The 6,724-nt window shown below is 48.7% G+C and overlaps 1 protein-coding gene across 4 annotated transcripts in view; it reads left to right on the top strand.

The window, feature by feature from the left end:
* The first annotated feature begins 4,292 nt into the window (after positions 1-4,292).
* IGSF5 (immunoglobulin superfamily member 5) overlaps positions 4,293-6,724 on the top strand; it is a 40,387-nt gene continuing 37,955 nt past the window's right edge. For 2 of the 4 annotated variants that reach the window (XM_011375306.2, XM_011375305.2), the window contains exon 1: positions 4,293-4,550. The gene's annotated coding sequence lies outside the window, so the exon portion shown is untranslated. The remainder of the gene's footprint in view (positions 4,551-6,724) is intronic. The other 2 variants (XM_011375304.2, XM_011375303.2) reach the window with 2 other exon arrangements.

The following is a 6,724-nucleotide window of genomic DNA, read 5'->3' as shown; positions in this document are numbered from 1 at the left end:
TTATCGATTTTGCAACCCGTTTAATCACCAAAACAATAATGTTCGATGCTGTCGAAGGTGCGGTGAAATAAGTCATCTCAGGGGTCATAAACTGGCGTAGTTCTGGAAACTTCACCAGTAATTTTACAGTGAATAATGTTTTGACATGTGATTCTAATTAAAAGAGCCTAATGTAAGATATAGTACCACCGCAACATAAAAAGAAAAATCCCCCAATCCTCTGTGTACATAAATACATTAATCTCAGTTTTATTTGCAATATTGAAAAGCTGGAAACAGCATCACGTTTAACCACATGGGTATTCTTACATTCATTATGATGATATTATGTTATGTATCATAATGTAGCATGTTATTATAAAGCCATTAAAACAATGTTCATGAGTGGTTTTTAATGATATGGAAGAATGCTTATAACATAGTGATAAATTAAAAAGAACAAAATTGTATAGACAACATTATTTTTTACTATCTAATTCATGAAAGCATATATGGTTGTTTAAGTAAAAGATTTCAAGTAGTTAAAATATAGATACAACTTAATGTTTGCTAATAAAGAATTATTTAAATAACTTAAGGTACGATGATAAAATGTAATACTTTTAGTAACTTAAAATTATTTCATAAGGATACACAAATCTGTGGAAAGACACTTAGGCCGTTTGGTTAACTGGGTATGTTAGTTTCCTAGGGTGTTGTTACAAAGTGCCACAGATTAGGTGCTTTGAAATAGTACACATTTATTCACCCATAGTTCTGGAGACCGGAAGTCTGAGAGGAAGGTGGGGGAGGGCCCTGCTCCCTCTGAAGGCTGGGAGGGAGAATCCTTCCTTGCCTCTTCCAGGTTCTAAGGGCTGCCAGCAATTTTGTGTTCCTTGGCTGGCAGCTGCGTCACTCCCAACCCTGCCTATGTTGTCACATGGCCTTCTCCCCCTGTGTCTTCACTTCATTGTTTCTCTATGTATGTTTGTGTCCAATTTTTTCTCTCCTTGTAAGGACTCCCGTCATATTGGATTAGGGCTCTCTGCAATCCAGCGTGACCTCACGAATTACCAAGACTCTATCTCTGAATAAAGTCCCCTCCTGAGGTTCTGGGTGGGTGTGAATTTTGGGGTCAGACACTATCGAACCTAGTATAGTGAATTAAGTGAAAAATGCATATTTCATATATAAAATTCTGTATTATACTTTAATAAAAAGTTGGTAGTTATACATGACACACACACATACACACTCATAGACACACGGGTGCACATACACACCCACATAAAGGGTTGAAAGACTTCTTAATACTTTACAGTGAGTGGGTCTTTCTGGCGGGCAAAGTTCTGGGTTCTGCTTAATGAAACTGTGTATTTTTCTGCATTTTCCACATTTTCTACATTGATACCACATTCCTTTTGTAATCGAAACAGTGAATTAAAAAAATTTTTTTTTGTCATATAAATTGTCAAAAGTTAAAATAGCTGATGGTGTCGGTTGCATTGGACATTAGCTGCCAGGGGCAATGTCCACTCCTCGCCTGTTCACCCGTCCCGGGCTCAAACTCAGTTCCCTCAAGGAGACTTCCGAGTCCAGCTCTTTAAGGCTTCCCTCGTGGCTTCACTGCAACTTGAATTACAATCCGAATGTTTCATGTAAATTCGAACTTTGTGATTTTAAAATAATAGCACAGGCTAAAAATAGTACTCAAATCTCTCTCTATGCTCGAACTTTGAAATAATGCAAATCTCCCAACTTCCAAGAAAAACAACAAAAAAGTCCCTTAGGATCGAGAGTTAGAGATGCGTGTCCAATGGCTTGTAGACCGTGTTCCCACTCCTGCCTGGGCTGGGCGGTGGGTGTCTCAGTGAGCGGTGGACAGGTTCCCAGGGGCCCAGGTCAGCAGCGAGGGCTCTCTGTCCTTGGCACGGAACTTCCAAGAGGGGTTCTTATCATTATGTAGGTCTTGTTGTTAGGGCACTTGTGGGGGTCAGGATGTGCCATGCTAAAACGCGCCACTTTGGCGTAAGGATTACTTTAAGCTGAAGATAATTGAGAAACAGTAGACACCAAACAAACCGGCCACCCTCCTGCCTTCTGTACCAGAAAGGGCAAAGGGATCTCGATCACTGGAGACGCGTACCGGAACCTACGTAACAAAGCTTCGCCTTCTCTTCCATCTGCTCCCTACAGTCTGCCAGCCCCCAAAGCCTAAGCTCCTGCTCCTTTGTCTTGTCACTGCTCTACAGACTGACTGTATCTTACTTGTACTTCTACAGACTTATACAGTATCTTACTTAACAAGTAAGATACTGTATAAGCCCAAGTTCCGACCACGCCTTTGAGATACTCATCACTGATTTTCTCCCGTGTGTTTGAGTGCGGCACATGTTAAGAAATTCTTGTTAATCTCTGTTTTTTTTTTTTTTTCTCTTGTTAATATGTCTTTTGTTTGTTTAATTTTCAGGGCCCAAGCCACAGAACCAAGGAAGGTAGAGGATAAGATTTTTCTCCTCCCTTATAGGCTCATTGTCATCATAACAAACATTTCTGAAAGCTGTCACAGTGCTGGGACTCAGGCTGGGGCTGGAAATCCTGGGGGTGGAGGACCGTCAGGTGTGACCTCAAGGCCAGTCCTTGTGACTTCCAGTGCTGACGCATACTCTAAACATCAGGACTGAAGCTCAGAAAATAAAAAAGCACGTGAGGGCAAAAACGAGTTATACTGGTCAGGAGTTGTATGTCTGGCTTGTCGTTCTAAAATTATTTGAGTTTTGAATTATGCTAGGCCTTCAGGGACACATGAATAAGATGCCTACGGCCCTGTGTAGATTTGCAAGTTTATGGGATTAATATATTCACTCCCCAAATCTACCTGTTTTGCCCACCATTTTTTTGGACCAACTGCTAGTACACGGCCTTGTAGGAAATAAAAAACCAAAACCCAAACCTTTTCCCCTACCCGCTTATGTTCAGTGGCTGGGCCCTGTGAGTTAAAGTGGCAAAACACAGATTAACAGGAGAAAAAGGTTGCTTCTGTGTGCCTATGGGAGCTGATCAAGGAAGCACCCGTCTGATTAACTGGATAAAGGCTTATATCCCTAACTTAGTGGGGGAAAGGCGAGGGGGAGAAAAGGCTTTTTGTGGGAAGGACAGACAGGTTTCTCCAGGAAAGTAAAATCGGTTTTGGGAGAACGGGCGGGAGGTAAGGCAGCCTGCGGTGGTGTTTGCCTGCACAGGCGGATGCTCTTTCCCCCTCCGGGGTTGTAAACCGCCTGGAGAAGGGCTTTGGTTGAGGTTTTATCTGTCCCGTCTCTCTGGGGGTAGATCTGCCCCGAAGGGGAGTTTGCAGCAACCTTATTTCCCCGAATCGTTGCTTTTAGTCATAAAAGGGAAGAGGCTCTGGGAAGGTGAAGCATCGTTGTTGTTGTTATTGTTGTTTTTGTCTATTGACTCTCAAATGTCTTCAGCTTAAAATAATCTTTATGCCAAAGTGACTTTTTTCGGATGGCGTATCCGATCCCTTTTAACTGGGAGGAATAGCGTTTCCCTGTATTTTTTTCGTTCAGGGCCTTACTCTAAACATTCGACCCACGCTTTCTGTGGGTGCCTGTTCCGTGTAGACACACTTCACCCTGAGTCCCCTGGCGAGGTTGGAATGTGATGGGGGTGACGAGCCAGGTGTTGGAAAAAAAGACAGTTAAGGGAGGCCAGTTCGGCACGGTGCTGCACATCAGGTTAGGGGAGATGGGTTTTTTTTCCAGAACTGTCACAGCATTCTGAGAAGCCGGGCCGCTCTGTTTACTTCCGAGGGGTGCGGGAGGCCCCCCGACAGCCTCCTTGGAGTTCTGTGCAAACGCTGCGCAGGAAACTGTGATTTGCTCTTCCGAAGGCCGACGGCCGCATTCCAGAGCCCTTCGCCCTTGGGACTGGTTTTTTTTTTTCCACCTTTCACAAAAGAACCTGTTCTGTGGATGTGGAGGTGCCTGACTAAAGAAAGAACCGGCTTTGCCAGCCCTGGCCTTTGCCAGAGGCCAGAGGGAGCAAGGCCGGCCAGGCCACTGTCCAAGGACCGGAAGGGCCTGCCAGCCGCCGGGGGTGGCAAAGGGCGGCGGGGCCCAGGTGGGTCTTGGCCCTGCAGGACCTGAGAAGGGCCCAGAAGGAAAGGGACCCAGAGGCAGAGGGGAGGGCACGGTCTGGCCCGAGGCCTCGGCATTCCCAGCGCCTGCAGGGTTTCCTGGGCTGCTGTTTGGGGCTGGCTAATGGTTAACAGCAAACATGCTGGAACGTGCACACCCTCAGGGAGAGAGGGCCTGTGGCTGGCGCAGGCCACCTCCGTGTTTACAGCCTGGCCTGTGACGTGACAGCACCATTTCGTGAGGAACTTCCTGTTCACTGCGGCGGTCGGGTCCATGTTCTGCGGTGGCCAGGCAGAAGCTGTTGCTGAGTTTGTGTGAAGACAGGACAGAGGCCATGACGCCTTTGGGAGACGGAGAACCTTCTCCGAAGCCCTGAACAGAGGATCTACCTGCCAGAGGTGACTGCCCCAGCGTGCGGTTCCCCGACAGGTATTTGTCTAGCGGCTTTTCCCGCAGGTACCGGGGCTGTTCCGGGGAGCGAGGTGGCTTCTACCTGTTGTCCTAGGGAATGTGTGGGACGATCGAACCATATTCTGGTTCCCAACTTCCACAAAGTTAAAAACGGAAAGAGCGGGCTGCTCGGAGTGCAGGAATTTGAGACGACTCCTAATCAAGCAAGCGTCCCCTACATAGTGAGCTGTTCTCAGGGACGGGCCGAAAACTGAGGCTCGAGGGATCAGGATTCAAATGCTGGAACATGACTGTGACTCATGGTGCTCGTCGGGCAAATGTTTATAGGCCATGCGATGACATGCCGATGAGAAGGCCCAGAGGATGCTGAGGTCTCTGCATGTGGTGGGTGATATGGCGCTCAGCCTGGCAGGGAGGGCCAGTGCGCCTTCCCATGGAGGGACACACAGAACTGGGGTATCGGGAGTGTGGGGGTGCCGGTGCTTTTGCATTTAGTCCTGGCGGTTTGCAGTGAGCCCCTTGTATGGGTCTGTGGCAGTTAATTCTCATGCACCGTGAGAAGCATTTCTCCTTTCTCTTTGTTTTGGGGGGCCCACTGCTGCCTGAAGCAGGGCAGGCTCCTTGAATGTTGATATCGCGCTATTTCCAAGAACCCGGAAATAAGCCTTTGTGTGTCGGGTGACTGAGATCACAGTTTTCTTCTTGAGATGACTGTCTTGGTGGCCGGATGGATCTGAGTGATTTGGCCTTCTCAGGACATTAAGAAATTGGTTGGGGGTTAAATATCCTGTCTATTTACTACAATTTAATAAGACAAGATTTTAAGAAGACTGCAGTTTTTCAACTAAAAGTAGGTAATTCAAGTCTTCCACAATGAATCGGATGAGAAGTTACAACTCATAGACCCATCAGACTACTCCACAGAGATGGACTTGCAATGCCCCTGGCACAGGTTCTCATTCAGTTAAAGCGACTTCTCTGATGTCAGCTTTATGACAGTTCCTTCCCGCACGCACCCTTCAGGTCCCGGCTCCTATCAAACCCACGTCTGCAGTAACCTCTAGCTGGCTCCCTCTAGCTCTCAGCGTGTTTGCACAGGGCCCGCCCCGGGTTCTGCGGGCTCATTAGAAGCGGAGTCATTCGCCCCTGTGGAGAATGAGCGAGACAGGACTGTGAGGACAGTGGCAAAGTGAAGCATTTAATCAGTCAGGCCACCAGCCCTTAGTCTGCAGCCTGACTCACTTTCTGTATCCGTGACTCCAAGTATTTCCGAATGGACCTTAGGCTATTTTCGCGGTTTCGATAGATGATTCCGTGTCGTAATTTGCATTTATTGCTTTTGGTGAAACGTGTCGACTTTTATGACTGGACGGCTCAGTTTCTCCTTCATCCTCTGCTGGAATCTGGCATTCGCGGCGAGGTGATGGGGAGAGCTGTTGACCAGTCCAGTTGTATTCACTGAACCCTGAAAGTTGGTAGGTGATTTATTCGAGGCTTCGTAATTGGGGGTCTGGAACCCATGTCGGGAGGCCGCGATTGCAGTTCGGGCCGTGTGCAGCCTCCGTGCCACGTGCCGATAAGGCGTCCATCAGGGGACTTGCTGACTCTGTGTTGCGTGATCGCAAGGGGCGGCTTCCACAAGGGCCCGGCGGTCCAGCACGGACGCTGCAACCTAGTGTGTGGCCGAACGCAAGGACACACACCGACTCGGCTTTCCAAAGGCATCGGACGGCAGTGGGGTGGAACCCACATCCCTGCTCATGGGCCGTGAGATACGTAAATGACACCGGCAGCGACGGTCCCGGAGTCTTTGCGATCCTTCACGCGGCCGGTCGCGTGCTGGGGACTTCCCGGGCCCCGTTTCAGGTCCTGTGCTTCTGCGCGTGGGCCTCCCTCCTATGGCCTGTAAGAGGCCCCCGGGTGATGTGTCAGCGCATCACACAAATCCCGCCGTGGGGCTCCGACCGACCCGGTACCCCACATTCTGGAGGGATGAGGTGGATTCCCCAGAGCCAAAGTGAAAGCTGCCCCCGGTCACTGCACCCCACACATTGGTGGTCGAAGAACGTTTCGGATCAAGAGACTCTTTTCTGAGGTTAAGGGGCTGTTTTTCGTAAACGGTTTATGATATGTTGGGTGGGTGACTTAGCCCTAAACGCCCCAGTGGGGCCAAGCCGCGCTGGTGGCCGCCT

This window comes from Pteropus vampyrus, unplaced genomic scaffold (assembly GCF_000151845.1).
Source record: "Pteropus vampyrus isolate Shadow unplaced genomic scaffold, Pvam_2.0 Scaffold270, whole genome shotgun sequence".
In the NCBI taxonomy this organism is placed as follows: domain Eukaryota; kingdom Metazoa; phylum Chordata; class Mammalia; order Chiroptera; family Pteropodidae; genus Pteropus; species Pteropus vampyrus.
The sequence above is the reverse complement of the archived record's forward strand: the minus strand, read 5'-3'. Positions and strand labels throughout refer to the sequence as shown.